The sequence below is a fragment of the Lithobates pipiens genome, unplaced genomic scaffold, assembly GCF_037356315.1.
Source record: "Lithobates pipiens isolate NorthernLeopardFrog02 unplaced genomic scaffold, aLitPip1_a1.2 Scaffold_10, whole genome shotgun sequence".
Classification (NCBI taxonomy): Eukaryota; Metazoa; Chordata; class Amphibia; order Anura; family Ranidae; genus Lithobates; species Lithobates pipiens.
The window spans coordinates 100,569,191-100,584,928 of NW_027507686.1; the positions used below are offsets into that span (position 1 = coordinate 100,569,191).

At 50.5% G+C, this 15,738-nt stretch overlaps 1 pseudogene; it reads right to left on the reverse strand.

Moving 5' to 3' along the window:
- Positions 1 to 10,748: 10,748 nt before the first annotated feature.
- LOC143953262 (5S ribosomal RNA) lies at positions 10,749 to 10,867 on the reverse strand (annotated as a pseudogene).
- Between the last annotated feature and the right edge of the window lie 4,871 nt (positions 10,868 to 15,738).

A 15,738-nucleotide genomic window follows, 5' to 3' on the forward strand; every position in this document is an offset into this window, starting at 1 on the left:
ATTCCTATGTCAGGGATCCCTCTCCCCTCTGTTATCAGAACTTACAGAGCATTAGTAGAGAATATGAACTTGCACTTCTTTCAAAGACCCAAAAAAAAGCCCTATACCAACGTCAGCGGATTTTTGAAATGGGCGATAGGAGCGGGAAACTGCTGGCGTTTTTGGCTGCACCGCTCCCTGACCCCATTTTCATCCCTTGTGTCTATGATACTTTGAATACACTCAAAGATACACAGGATGAGATTATGGAGATTTTCCAAAGCTTCTACACAAACTTATATCGTTCCCAGGCCCACTATACCATTCCTGAACTATATGAATATGTTGATACGATTGACTTCCCAGTGTTGCCCCTAGAACAGAAGATGTCCCTGGAATCGCCCATTTCTGCTGAGGAGATAACGCTCACCATTAAAAACTTTGCTAAACACAAGACCCCGGGTCCAGATGGATTCCCCATTGAATGGTATCTAGAATATCAGGATATCCAGTGCCCAGACTGTGTAAACTTTTTTCAACCATTTTTGCACAGCGCTGCCTACCCCCATCCATGAAAGAAGCACTTATTGTATTAATTCCCAAACCCAACAAAGACCCGCATTACTGTGAATCATACAGACCAATCTCGTTAATTAATACGGACCTGAAAATTTTATCTAAAATTCTAGCCACTCGATTAAATTCTATAATTAGCACCCTAATTAACCCGGATCAGACCGGCTTTATCTCCGGAAGATCTACCTATAGTAACGTTCGCAGATTATATACCAATCTACAGACCCCCAATCCACTAAAGCCCCGTACACACGAGAGGACTTATGTCCGACAGACTTCCGAAGGAGTTCTGCCAGAGTTCCGACAGAGTTCTGACGGACTTTTCGAATGAGCGGACTTGGCCACACACAATCACACTAAACTCCGACGGATTCGAACGTGATGACGTACGACTGGACTCGAATAAGGAAGTTCATAGCCAGTAGCCAATAGCTGCCCTAGTGTCGGTTTTAGTCCGTCGGAATAGCATACACACGAGCAAATTTTTTGAAGGGACCGGGTCCGGCGGAGTTCCGTCTGAAAAATTTGAAGCATGTTCCATATTCTAAAGTCCGTCAGACTTTGGCGAATCAAAAGTCCGTTGCAGCCCACACACGATCGAATAGTCTGACGGAATCAGTCCGCCGGACTTTGGATGTTGAAAAGTCCGCTCGTGTGTACGCAGCATAACAGTCCCTAGAGCAATTGTGTCTCTGGATGCCCATAAGGCGTTTGATTCAGTGGAATGGCCTTATCTCCTATATGTTACGGAAAAATTTGGCTTCGGACACAATGTTATTACCTGGATTAGAATATTGTATGACCAACCCATAGCACGCCTTCGGCTTAATGGTGTAATTTCTAAACCCTTTAGAATTCATAGAGGCACCCGGCAGGGTTGTCCTCTGTCACCCCTTCTATATGCGTTGGCAGTGCAGCCTCTGGCAAGGTTGTTAAGGGGTTCCGCGGAGCTACAGGGCATGTGGATAGGGCTGTTGGAAGAGCGTATATCACTATATGCCGTGCTGCTTTATTTGTCGAATCCTAAATGTACGATTCCCAGGTTGCTGCAGTTGATCACTGCTTTTGGCGCATATTCAGGGCTGAAGATTAATTGGATCAAATCCATTATATTCCCAATAGACTCAGATTCCCCTGATCAATTACCACAAAACTGTCCTCTGCAGATTGCCACAAAGTTTAAATACTTAGGGGTGGTGGTTCGGCTACCAATCTCAAAGTACATCCCAGATAATCTTCTCCCTTGTATAGCTTCCCTTAAGGTTAAACTTAATAACTGGGTTAACTTACCCCTTACGTTGATGGGGAGGGCTAATTTATTTAAAATGGTGTTTTTTCCCAAACTATTATACATCTTAGCAAACTGCCCGGTATATGTGCCCAAGGCGATTTTTCAAGAGATTGACTCTTTAGTATCCACATTTCTGTGGTCTCCTAAAAACCCACGGATAGCAATGACTACTCTGCAATTACCCATAAATAAGGGGGGGCTGGCACTACCAAACCTGAGACTGTACTACTATGCCTCACAATTGGTATATGTACATTGGTGGCTGTTCCCACAATTGAATAATGCTGCGACTGCGGCAGAGGCAGCATTGCTTTCCTCCTATGAGGCACTATCGAACGTTGTATTTAGGGGGGGAGTTGCTGGGAGGAGTGGTACAGACATGATCAAGGTCTCTCTCAAAATCTTTAAAGTATGTCAGACACTGGTGCCTGAAGCCCACCCTACGATATCACCCAATCAGCCCATATGGAACAACCCTTCATTCCCACACTTTCGAGATTTACCTGCTGCAGGCAGATGGGCTGAAAGAGGCTTAAAATACGTTCACCAACTGTACGAGGAGGGGGGCTTTAAAACATTCCCAACGTTGCGACAGGAGCTGGATATACCTGAGTCCTGGAGATTTAGATATTTACAACTGAAACACGCATCTGATTCTCAGTTTGGACTCAGGGATGTTTTCTTTCAGAATTCTACATTAGAGGGAGCGCTAGCACGACCAGAGCATGTTAAACTTGTTTCCACTTATTACAAGGTACTGAATGAACCTAGAGCTACTAGATTACAAATCCTGAAACAACAATGGACGAGGGATATACCTGAGCTTTCAGAGGGTAACTGGGAGGAACTCCTGGATACGTATTTTAGCACTGCTATCTCCGCCAGAGATAGAATGATACAGATACGTATTTTTCACAGGATATACTACACTCCTCTACGTCTTTTTCGTATGCGGAAAATACCTACCCCAGTGTGTCATAAGTGTGGTAGAGGGGAGGGAAACTTGTTACATATGCTATGGGACTGTGAGAAGATAAGACCATTTTGGTCTCAGATGACCCACTTTGCTGCGGTCACTTTTGACCTGCCCAATATATGTAGTCCTAAATGGTGTCTCCTCTCGGTATTTGAGGAGGTAGATCTTAGTAGTTACCGTAAGCAATTTTTGCGCTTTCTGCTATATTATGCTAGGAAGACTGTACTCTTACAATGGACACAAACCGCAATGATCTCCTTAAACAGATGGAAAGCCTTGATTAATCAGGACATACCGATATACAAAATAACATATGAGGCAAGGGGAAGGGCAGGAAAGTTTCTTAAAATATGGGGAGATTGGGTGGAAAAGGTAGAAACATGTGGAACTGCTGAATTGTGAACCTAACATTATATGAGAATACTACCATGAGACTCTCTTGACCTCAGAGGAATGGGTTTGTGCTTCGAACTTTTTGCCACCTGACTATCTTACATATGCGTGCAACAGTTTGTTTGTATGTTTGTTTATTGTTGTTGGGGTTTAGGGGGGGGGAGAAAAAGTACACACTTACTGAATAAATGAAGCACAGGGAAGCTAAAAACGTAAGACTTGATACTATACATGATGTCCTGTTTGTATTACACCCTGATGTACAATGTCTGTTATATCATACCTGTCTGTACCAATTACTAATAATAAAAAAAAAGAAGTTTAAAAAAAAAAAAAATAGGGGGCGTGTCCGGCAGCCGACCTGGAAGGACGCACAGTGTGAGTGCTCTCCTCCAGCCCGCCGCTACAAGGCCTTGAATCGGGGACCCCACCTGCACCTCATGGGGAGATCACGGGCCACTCGTTCCTCCTCACTCCGGGGAACGCCTCAGCCTCCGCCGGGACCCGCCGCGGCCTTCAAAAGCTACTTCCAGCCGCCCGAGGCCTTGCCGGGCGGAGGAAGCAAGATGGCACCGGACGGCGCGGAGCCTCACAGACGGCCTCCTTCGGCGCCCTCTGACCTCCGGACGGATGTTGCATATCAGCCCCTGCTCCCCCCGGAGATTGCGGGGGAGCGGGATGCCTTCTACCACCCCCCGGACCCTGCTTTGGACTGCCAGGAGGCCCCGGATGGGCCGGCCAGGGATCCTCTCCTTGCGCTAGGCCGCAACGGCAAGATGGCGCGGATCGGGCGCCCAGCGTCCTCTCAGGTATGCCAGCCCTCCCCCCTGCCTGCAACTGCACAGCCCCTGTCCCTGTCTGCCTTCTCCCAGGACCTTTTGCAGGGCAGGCAACCTTCTGGAGAGGCCACCCAGGGTTCCCCATCTCCCTCCCCCCCTCTGTGCTCTGGGGGGAGCAGGCCATGGATCCACCACCTTCCCTGCTGCATACCCAGTGCTCAGAGACCTTCCCCCGCCTTCTCCGCTCAGCTCCTCTCCCGAGCAAGGCCCTCAGCTCTTCCTTGTCCCCCACATCCTTGGGCGTTATGGAGGACTCTCGGGAGCGCTCGGACTGTCTCCCTAGTGGGGATGCTGGAACGCCCCTGGCGGCTGTGGGGGGGCTCCGGTGGCATGGCCGCAGCCTGCCTCCCCTAAGGCGCAGAGGCCCCCCCGTTCTCGGGACTCTAGTGAAGTCAGGGACCGCTCAGATGCCATCCCCTCCTATGCCCAGGTGGCCCGGGCCCCTGGCCGCCTCCGAGGAACTGCCCAACTGGACCCCTCACCCTGCCCCCCCCATGCTACCTCCTGGGCTGACCCCAGGGGACCTTTGCCATCGTGGCCCCCCTCCCCTACCCGATGCCATGAGGCCGTTCGCCCTGACTGGCAGATGTACCTGCAATCTATGCAGACGAAAGAGGACTTTAAACAGCTTATCACGGAGGTACAGGCCACTTGCCGCGCTGAGATCCAGTCCCTGCACACTGGCCTCAAACATCTATCTGACCGTGTGGAGATGGTGGAAGAGGAGGTCCAGGAGACCAAGCTGGCGGTCCATCGTGCTCAGGTGGAGACCTCTGACCACCGCCTCTTGCTACGGGATATGCAACGCCACGTGGAAGACCTCGACAATAGAGGTCGCAGAAACAACATCCGCATTCGCGGTCTGCCTGAGTCGGAGGGCGCCGAGGACCTTCAGTCTTCACTGCAAACGCTATTCAACGAGATGTTGGGGGAAGATCCGGACAAGCACATTGAAATGGATAGAGCCCATCGGGCCCTGAGACCCAAAGGCCCGGCCTCCAAACCCAGGGACGTTATTTGCAGAATTCACTCCTTCCCGCTTAAGGAAGACATTATGCGCAAGTCCCGCGCCATCCGAAATCTGGCCTTCGATAACTCACCGATTCAGCTTTACCCGGACCTTTCCTGGATCACGCTTCAGAAACGGAGGCTGTTGCAGCCTCTTCTCCGAGCCCTGCAAGATAAGCACGTTCTCTACAGATGGGGCTTCCCCTTCAGCCTGACCGCGAGACATCAAGGAAAGTCGGCAACTCTCCGCTACCCGGAAGATCTTGTCCCCTTTTGTGACACTCTTGACATTCCTGTCCCTCAGCTGCCTGATTGGGATCTGGTCGCCTCTCCCCCTCCGATGCCGGTGCTCTGGCAGAAAGTCCCTTCAGCCAAATGGCGCAGAGGCCCGGATCCCCACCGTGGGTCACCCAAGCGTGACTGAAGCACTGGCCCTGTCCAACGGACGTCTCCCCTCTACAGTTTTTTCTTTTCCCCTATTTTTGGGGTTTTGTTACTTTTTTTCCCCCCGATTGCCGGAGCTACATATTTTACCAGTTTTTCTTCCTCGGGCTGGCCTAGGTTGAGTCTCGAACCTGATCGACTCCCGGGTTACTGCCCCCCCTGTGGTTTTGCACTTGTTGGTTCCTTTGGTGGAGTGGACTGTTGGTGCCTCCCTAACCCGATTTTTTTTTTTTTCTTTTTGGGTTGGGGAGTCGATAAGGAACCGTACAGATCCGGTGTCCCTATAGGACCTCCGGACCTGTTACTTGATAATGTTTTCTTTTATCTTGTACTGTGTTTTTGTTTCTCTTTTTTCCTCTCTTTCTAGGCTTTTTCCTCTTCTTGCCTCCTCAGAAGTGCTATGCCAGTGGTTCTCCCGGTTGCCGTATCTCCTCCAGTGGTCGCTGCTCCTCCCGAGGCACCTGGGCCTCCAATGGACCGAGCTAAGTATGCCCTATGCTCCACCCCTACTTGACCATGGCTAGGATCCTGTCCCTTAACGTTCATGGCCTAAACTCCAACAAAAAGCGGCACCTGGCACTTAGGGAGTTCCGACAGGCGGGGGCGGATATAGTAATGGTTCAGGAGACACATTTCAACCGGGGAGACTCCTTTGCGTTTGCCTCCAGGCATTTCCCTCAGGTTTATCAGGCCTTCAACCCACGGAAGAGAGCGGGAGTGGCCATTCTTTTCCGGCGGGGAGTCCCCTTTACTTGTACCTCCGTGCACCTAGATCCACGGGGCCACTACATTATACTCCGTGGTCTGTGGCGTACGCAGGCACTGACCTTATGCGTCCTCTATGCCCCCAATGTCCATCAACATAAATTCTTGTCTAAGGTGTTTTCCCGTTTGTTTAAGACGCCCCCCGGGCTCCTGGTGATAGGGGGAGATTTTAACCTTACTCAGTCCACACTCCGAGATCGCCTAGCAGTGGGCCTCCGGATGCCTCAGGCTAGGACCTTGAGAGACTCCAGGCTCTTCCGCCAAATTACCAGAAGGCGGGGTCTTTTTGACGCCTGGCGAGCTCTGCACCCGCAAGACCGCCAGTACACCTTCTTCTCCGCTCCCCACGGCACACACTCGCGCATCGATCACTTTTTGTTAACAACGCGACACTGCGGGCGGTCCAATCTGCAAATATACTCCCCATCTCCTGGTCAGATCACGCCCCCATAACTCTAACTCTAGCACTGGACTCCCCCCTTTATAAGCCCTGCACCTGGAGGCTGAATAACTATCTCCTGCAGCATGCTCCGGCAAAGGCGGAGCTGGAGTCTTCGCTCCGGCACTATTTTGTTGAGAACGACACTCCAGACGTCTCCCTCACTACCCTCTGGGCCGCCCACAAGGCTGTCATCTGGGGGCGCTGTATAGCTCTGTCTTCAGCCTTAAAGTGGGACGCACGGACCGCCAGGTTACTGGCTGAAAAACGACTTAAGACCCTTGAGGCCCGTCTCTTGGTCTCCCCCTCCGTCCCCACCCTTAAGCAAATCGTCCAGACTAGGCAGACACTTCGGGACCTGGCGTTGGGATCGGTTGAGAAAGCTCTAGTCTGCTTACGACAACTGTACTATGACAAAGGGAACAAAGCACAGTCACTATTGGCCCGGAAACTGGCGGACCGTACGGCGACCTCTGCCCCCGCCCAAATTAAAAATAAGGGGGGGACCTTTTGACCCACCCCCAAGCGATGGTGGATGCGTTCGCGGACTATTATACTGACTTGTACAACAGACCGGACATCCCCCACAATCCCCCAACCTCGGACCAGTCCGCCCGCATTACCCAGTACTTGGACAATATAGTTCTACCCCGACTGCAAGACGCGGACCTCCGAGAACTGAACGCCTCTGTCACTGAAGAGGAGCTCTTGGAGACTGTGAGGACCCTCCTTGCCCACAAGTCCTCGGGACCAGACGGGCTCCCCTACGAATACTACAAGGCGTTTATACCCCTCTTAAGCCCGCACATGACCAAGCTTTTTAACTCCTTTCTCCAACAGACCCCGGTCCCGACCGACATGCTAGGCTCGTTTATTTCCCTTATTCCCAAGCCAGACAAAGACCCGACTGTTTGCGCTAGTTACCGACCTATAACCTAAAATTTTTTACGAAGCTGCTAGCGAATCGCCTTAACACAATCCTCCCTTCCCTAATACACAAGGATCAAGTGGGATTTGTCCCCTTGAGACAGGCAGGGGATAACACTAGAAAGATCATTGATCTTATTGACGTGGCGAATAGGGATAACCTAGGATCTTTGGTTCTCAGTTTAGACGCCGAGAAGGCGTTTGACCGCCTCAGCTGGCCCTTTATGGAGGCCACGTTACACCGCATGGGCTTCCGGGGCCCATATCTGCGAGCGGTGCGGCACCTCTACACCACCCCCTCCTCGCAGGTTAAAACCCCCTTCGCCACGTCCTCAACTTTCTCTATCACTAATGGCACCCGCCAGGGCTGTCCGCTCTCTCCTCTCCTTTTTGCTCTATGTGTGGAGCCTCTGGCGGCTGCCGTTAGAAGCAACCCCGATATTCGGGCGATCCCGGTCAGGGGCAAGGAATTCAAGATTTCGCTCTTCGCAGATGACGTTATCCTCACCTTGGCTCAGCCCGGGATCTCACTCCCCAACCTCCACTCCAAGCTAGACCGATATGGGGAACTTTCCGGCTACAAAATTAACCCGTCCAAATCGGTGGTCCTCCCACTAAACATGGGGGCGACTGAGACGACCCGCCTACGCGCCGCTTTCCCATACAAATGGGAAAGCTCTTCCCTTAAATATTTGGGGGTCCTCCTTACGCCATCATTCCACTCCCTATATCAGGCTAATTTCCCCCCTCTCTTTCGGGCGATTAGGGAATTACTACGTAAATGGAAGGCCTACCACATATCACTCATAGGACGGATCACGTCTATTAAAATGGTGATCCTCCCCAAGCTCCTGTATCTGTTCCAGGCACTGCCAATCCCGGTCCCGTATGCACAGTTACGCGGGCTCCAGAAGGATCTGTTGAAATTCGTATGGAACTACAGAAAACACCGGGTCCCGAGCTCTGTCCTGACGGCCTTGCGCTCTGACGGCGGTTTGGCGTTCCCCGACTTAGTCCGCTACTACCAGGCTGGTCAGCTGCGGGCCATAGCCTCCAGGTTTCCGCAGAAGTCTTATAATAGATGGTCAGAGATTGAAAAGATCTGGCTGGCTCCTGTACACCCGAACAGTTTCTTATGGGAAGCGAAGTTCGATATAGATTCGGGTCGACTACTGGGGCTGATGGCCCAGCTTCGTCTCCTCTGGCGGAAGCTCTCCCGCGACCACAGTCTCCACTCTGAGTTCTCCCTACTGACCTCCTTCCTCTACAACCCGACTCTACCGACCAGCTTGACCCACCAGATGTCCTGGCCTTGGGCCTCGCGTGACCTGTTCCACTTGGGGCACCTGGTGGACCCCAGAACACGACGGCTGTTGTCCTTCTCGGAGCTCCAGGCTAAGCATGACCTCCCCCATCAGACGTTCTACAGCTACCTACAAATTAGGCACTTTGCACAATCTAGGGCCCCTCACCTACGGTTCTCCCCGCCCTCTCCCTTTGAACTGATAATCCTGGCAGGATGGAATCGCAGAGGGTTGATTTCAGACATTTATCGCGTCCTCAACGCATACCACTTTCAAACGAAGGGGAAGCACTCCTACATGAAACGCTGGGAGGGGGAATTGGGTGAGGAGCTCCCCCTTGAGACCTGGCAGGGGGTGTGGCGCCAGGCAGCCAAATCTTCTCTGTGTACATTGTACAAAGAGAATTTCTACAAAATTATTTTCTTCTGGTACCAGACCCCGGATATTCTCCACAGGATATACCCCTCTACCTCGGATCGCTGCTGGCGATGTCTGAGGGAGCGGGGCTCCCTGTTCCATATCTACTGGGCCTGTCCCCTGATTGCCCCATACTGGCTTACGACTCGTAGGCTGCTCCAGCGTCTATTCGACGTTCCTGTGCCCCACTCCCCCAAATTTTTCTTGATGGGCCGGTCCCAACCCGCTCTGACTAGGCCGGGCCGGAAGCTCCTTAGGCACATCCTGACAGCGGCCCGCTGCCTGATAGCCCTTAACTGGAAAAATCCATTGCCCCCGTCTAGGGAGGCCCTTTACTCCAGGATCAAGGATGTTGAGCTCATGGAGAAAATGACTGCCAGGGTGAGGGACAGGCTTGAGGAGCATGACCTGGTCTGGGGGAGATGGCGGCTGCTGGAGGACTGATGGTGAACCGGTGTGGACATGGTGATGTGGACCGTTGGCACTCTATTCCCTTTTCTATGTCTTTCCCTCTTTCTTTCCTTCTCTCTCCTCTTCTCTTTTCCACTCTTCTCGCTCATACTACTGATGGTCCTTGTTTTGTTTTAAGTTTGGCATATAAGCTAGGCAGCAGGCCCTGGGTGGCCTTTTGGTTTCCAGCACGGATAACTGACTTTTGGTGTCTTCCGTCCTGCTGTGCACCCTGGGTCGGTTGGTCTGATCCCGCTGCATTTCCCGGTACTGTATTCTTCTGCACTGTCTATTTACAATGGGCCTCCTGTGTTTTGGAAGCCATGTTACCACTGCTGTATGCCTGTGCTATTACTTTTGTTATGCGACCACGAAAACCAAATAAATTGTTATTTGAAAAAAAATAAAAAAAATAAAAATGGAGGACTCACATCACAAGGTAAACAAGAATTTTTTAAACAAACCTGGGACATCTGGAATACCTTTATATTCTCGCTGGAAGGATGTAGCCTGCTATCGCCTTAGTGCTCTGAGCTTTCTTTGACTGGCCCCTTGGGCAGTGGCTGCCATCGTGTCTTGTCCCCTCTTCTCCTTTCCTGATCTTTCACCCCTTCTCTTTTCTGCCTTCCTCCCCTATCTCTCACCCCCTCCACCCCCTCTCTCTTTTGGAAAAAGTGGAAAATTGGGAATGACGGCCCCACACCCCCCTCTGGATGGATTATGCCGGAGGGACCTGGGGTTTGTGTGACCCTGGATCTTGGTACAGTACTTCATCCGTGCCTCGAATCATTATGATTGATGGAAGGCAGACTCACAGTTGCAAATATACCAGTATCAAGTATTGTTCAGCTGCTTTTTGCTCTGTATTTCTCTGTTGCATTATGTACTCGGGGGACCATCTTCCCGTTTGGAGAAAAAATTATATTTGAAAAAAAAAAGAAGCCTACGACACCTGGTATTCCCAGGCGGTCTCCCATCCAGGCATTAACCAGGCCCGAACCTGCTTAGCCTCCAAGATCAGACGAGATGGAACAGATTCAGGGTGATGTGGCCGTAGACAATATCTTCAAGCACTCTCAACTCTCTTGACAAACGCCAAGATGGTCACCTTGGGAACAAGCGGAAAAAAATAGGTCAACGACAACAACATAAAAAGAAGACTGGGGGCGTGGCTTGGCCAGCAGCGAGGATGGCGGCGCACTAGCTGAGCTCCGGGGAGAGAGTCGGCAAAAAGCACAGTCTGTCCCACACCAGCAGCTCGAGATGGGCAAGAAAACACAGCTCACCCCTCACTCGAGTGCCCGGCGGAACCCAAGTGGCGGAGCAGCCAGGAATATCACCGAAATCTTCAAATCTCAATCCATGCTGAGGACCGGCGGCCCAGACAAGATGGCGCGGGCGCATGGCGAGGAGGAAGATTTTAGCGAGGACTCTCAGTCCGCTCCGGAGGACACAGGTAGGAGTCGTTTTCACTCCTCCAAACCCCTCACATACGACCACATGTCGGGCTTTGCTGCAGACATTAAGTCCACATTTTCAGCGGCCATTACGGACTTAAAAACCAACCTGCTGGTTCTCACAGAGAATATCACAGCAGCAGAGGCGGCAGGGAAACGGAGAGACAAAGACATCCGTGCACTGGAATCAGTGGCGGTGGCCCACTCTTCACATTTCATAGAAATGAACCGTCATTTAGAGGACCTGGACAATAGGGGGAGGAGGAATAACATTAGGGTACGGGGGATCCCAGAGTCGGTGGAACCGGATCAAATAGTCCCTGCTCTACGAAGACTTTTTAATAGCCTCTTGGATAGACAGGAAGACACCGCCATAGATTTTGTACGGGCCCACAGAGCACTCAGAGCGAAGGGACCGGACTCTGCCCCCCCCAGGGACATAATCTGCTGTCTTCAGAGCTTCCCCCTTAAGGAGGATATAATGAGAAGAGCCAGGAGGAATGACTGCATTGTCTTTAACGGAGCAGCCATCATGCTTTTCCAAGACCTATCACAAATCACACTGCGCAATAGGAGAGCCCTGCGCCCTCTATTAGATGTCCTCAGGATGAGGGAGATTCGCTATACCTGGCGCTTCCCATTCGCTTTGGTAGTCACACACGGAGGTAAGAAGCTTTCCCTGCGTACCCCGCAAGACCTTCCGGAATTCTGCGAGGCCCTGCACATAGAACCACTGTCACTACCGGACTGGTACCAGGAGTTCTTGCCATCGGTAGGGCCCCAGGAGCCCCCTGGTTCAGCTTGTTCAACGCCGGAAAAACACCTCCCGAAGCACATGAGGAACAACCCAGGGAATCACTCAGCCATGGGAACCCCTGACTCCCGCCGTGCCCCTTCTAGAGCTAGAGAGGGGGACCAGGGTTAGATTGATTTGTTCTATCCCACAGTGTGCTCTACGTGGGAATTCTTTGGGTCACCCCTGCAAAACGTATGGCTTCGAGGGGTATGTCTTGGGCGGGCTAGAGATTGATGTTATGGAAGACACACATTAGCCCACCCCTGGTAATGAACACCTCGCCTTTCATACTGTGAAATACTAACTCTCTTGTTTTGTGGTTGGGGTGCAACTAGTGGGTAGGTAATGACTCGATAAGACGATATTAGAAATTTCCACTACCCAAGCAGTGTTATTGTGTCCATGTACCTAGAGCGCAACCTTGCAGAGCCAGTTATTTGAAGGATTTGGCATGGCACAGGAGTCTGGGGGAGGATTGCTGCACTTTCTGTCTTAGGCGGGTAAAGCTTGGACACGCTTCACACTCATCAGCCCCCTCGAGGATTGCATGAACTTTGTTTCCCGGCTAACTCTGTGCATCTGGCTTTTTTAGTGTGCATCTCCTTCACTGTTTGCCCCCAGCATACCCACAGACTGGTCTATCCTCGTGCTCAGTGAGCAATTACTTTGTACAGCTTCTATCAGGGCAGTGATGGTCCAACAAGAGGTGGCCGTGACCCTACCCGGTATTGTAATGTAAGTTCATACCCCAGAGGAGACAATGTCAGACGAAGGATGACCCACGGACTCTTGCCTAGATGGCCTTAATGTATTCTCCTTTTATAGGTTAAGAAGAACGAAGATGACAGACTTTTTTTTTTTGCTTTTTCTTTTACAAATAATTGGTTTATTATTGCTGACTCTCTATCCCATTTCAGCGTGCTGTTTAATTGATTGTTCTTAGACACTGTGTTCTTTATTTTCTTCTGTTTTGATTTTTCTGTTTTTTTTTACAGTGTCCTGGTTAGTCGCTTATTCAGGTCAGCACTCCAGAAAAAGCGATACGCTTTCTGGACTGACCCACGACCCTACCAAGCCCTCCAGGATCGGGCGCTTTGCCGGATTCAGCGAGAGGCTAATTTGTAATCCTGTGGGCTGAGTACAGCTCACAGAGGTTAAATATCTGTTCACTTACACTCGGGGACAGCTATCTTCTGTCTGCTGTTCCCTACCTCTTTTTCATTCCTTTCAGCTCTTCATTCATTCCTCCCTCTCCTTCTTTCTCCACTGTTCTTTCCTATCTGTTACTAGATTCTAATACCTCCCACGCGTTGACTTGCTTTATTAAAGGGTACAACAGTTTCGTACTTTGTCCATAACCCGAGGGTTTTTTTTTTCTTTTCTTTTTCTTTTAGTTCTACCTTTATTTTATTGATTTCCTAGATCTCCAGACCACAGAGGGCGAGACCAGTCTGAACACAAGCCTGGGGTTATAGGCCTAAGGAATTTCTTGAATGGCATACTCAACGTTGGGCTCCACGCCCCTGGTGGTCTCCCACAATATACAGGGATTGAACATTCCGGAAAAAAGAACCACGGTCCTCAGAGAACTGCAAAAAGGTAGGCCACAATGCGTTTTCCTTCAGGAGACGCATTTTCTCTCGCGCCAGACGCACAGACTGACTAATAGATTCTTTAAAAGAGCTTTCCATGCTACTAATCCCTTATCCAAGACAAAGGGGGTTTCAATTCTTCTGGGTAAAGATACTCCATTTGAAGTATCCGAGACGGTCTCCGACCCGGGGGGACGTTATATTTTCCTAAAAGGCTCCTACAAGGGCAGGCCTCTTACCCTGGCCAACACTTACTTTCCCAATAGGAACCACTTACAATTTTGCAAAAAACTAATGCAGGAATTACAGGGTTTCGTGTCAGGTTGCATCATTTTGGGCGGGGATTTTAATATCCCCTTAGACCCACTAGCGGATACCTCGACGGGGAAGTCATGTGTCCAGTTTCAGGTACTGAGACAGATCAAGAAGCTTCTGCAATCCTTACAACTCGTAGATTCGTGGCGTTTATTGAATCCAGAGGGTAGAGACTACACACACTTCTCTGCACCTCATAAAAAATATTCCCGCATAGATTACCTGTTTGTGTCCCAACGCGATTTATCAGTCATCAGTGCCGCCAAAATAGGCACACAAGTTATCTCAGACCATGCTCCAATAGCGGTGACCCTGGACCTTAATTTGCATAGACAGAAATCCGACACCTGGAGATTAAATTCATCCCTCCTGACAGACCCCCACACTCTACCTCAAATTGAGGAAGCGATTAAATAATATTTCTTGACCAACGACTTACCCGACACGGACCCACTGGTACTCTGGGAAGCACATAAATGCACTGTTAGGGGGGTACTAATCAAATTAGGTTTGAGACGCAAGCGAGCTCAGGAAGAGGAGACGAGGGGCCTATTGGAAAAAATAAATAGACTTGAAACTTTGCACAAACGCACACTATGCGAACGAACGGCCACAGACTTGTTGGAAACCAGGAAACACCTACATGACTTGCTTCTCATTAAATCCAAACGTATGTTATTTTTCAAAAAAAATATTTATTATGAAGGGGGCAACAAATCTGGCCGACTGCTTGCCACAGCCCTTCGGGAACACCACTCAGGACAGACCATCAATGGGATTCGGAATGCGGACGGTTCCTTAGCGGTCAACAACGAAACTATAGCTGCACACTTTCACGACTACTATATGGGGTTATATAACCTACCCCACAACATAGACCACCCGACCTGGACGGCAACAGATCCCAAATTATCACGGACTTCTTACTAAAAAGTGGACTCCCATCTCTTGGGGACCAAGACCTAGCTCTCCTTGACGAACAGATTTCTGATGAAGAGATTAAAAGGGCTGTTAACGAACTGAAGACTGGGAAGAGCCCTGGGCCAGATGGCTACATGGCCATTTATTATAAAACATTCCTGAATATCCTTTCGGTTCCCCTTAAGAAAGCCTTGAACTCCCTGTCCATACCCAGACAGGTCACCCCCGACTTCCTATCAGCACATATAGCGGTGCTGCCCAAACCCAATAAAGACCCTTCCCTATGCTCGAGCTACAGGCCGATATCGCTACTAAATTTAGATCTAAAAATACTGACAAAAATCCTAGCTTGCAGACTGTGCCCCCTACTATCGGACCTGATTGGTCCGGAGCAGGTAGGCTTCATGCAGGGGAGGGAGGAAAAAGACAACATTATTAAAACGCTTCTGCTGACTCAGGCCGCTCGTGCAGGGCAGCTCGGAGGCCTTCTCCTGTCCACGGATGCGGAGAAGGCCTTCGACCGAGTTGCGTGGGATTACATGCTGGCCTCATGCAGATGGGTAGGAATGGGAGAGCGGATGATGTCGTGGCTCTCGGCGATATACCAAAATCCCTTGGCTAGAGTCAGGGTTAATGGTTCCTTGTCGGATCCGGTGACTATCGCAAATGGGACCAGACAGGGATGCCCCCTGTCCCCACTTTTATTCATACTCTCCCTTGAGCCGTTTATTAGAACGATCAAAGGGGAGGACTCGATCAGAGGGTTCAGGGTTCGAGATAGGGAGTTTAAAGTAGCGGCTTACGCCAATGACCTGATGTTTTACCTAGTGGACCCACACACGCCGATCC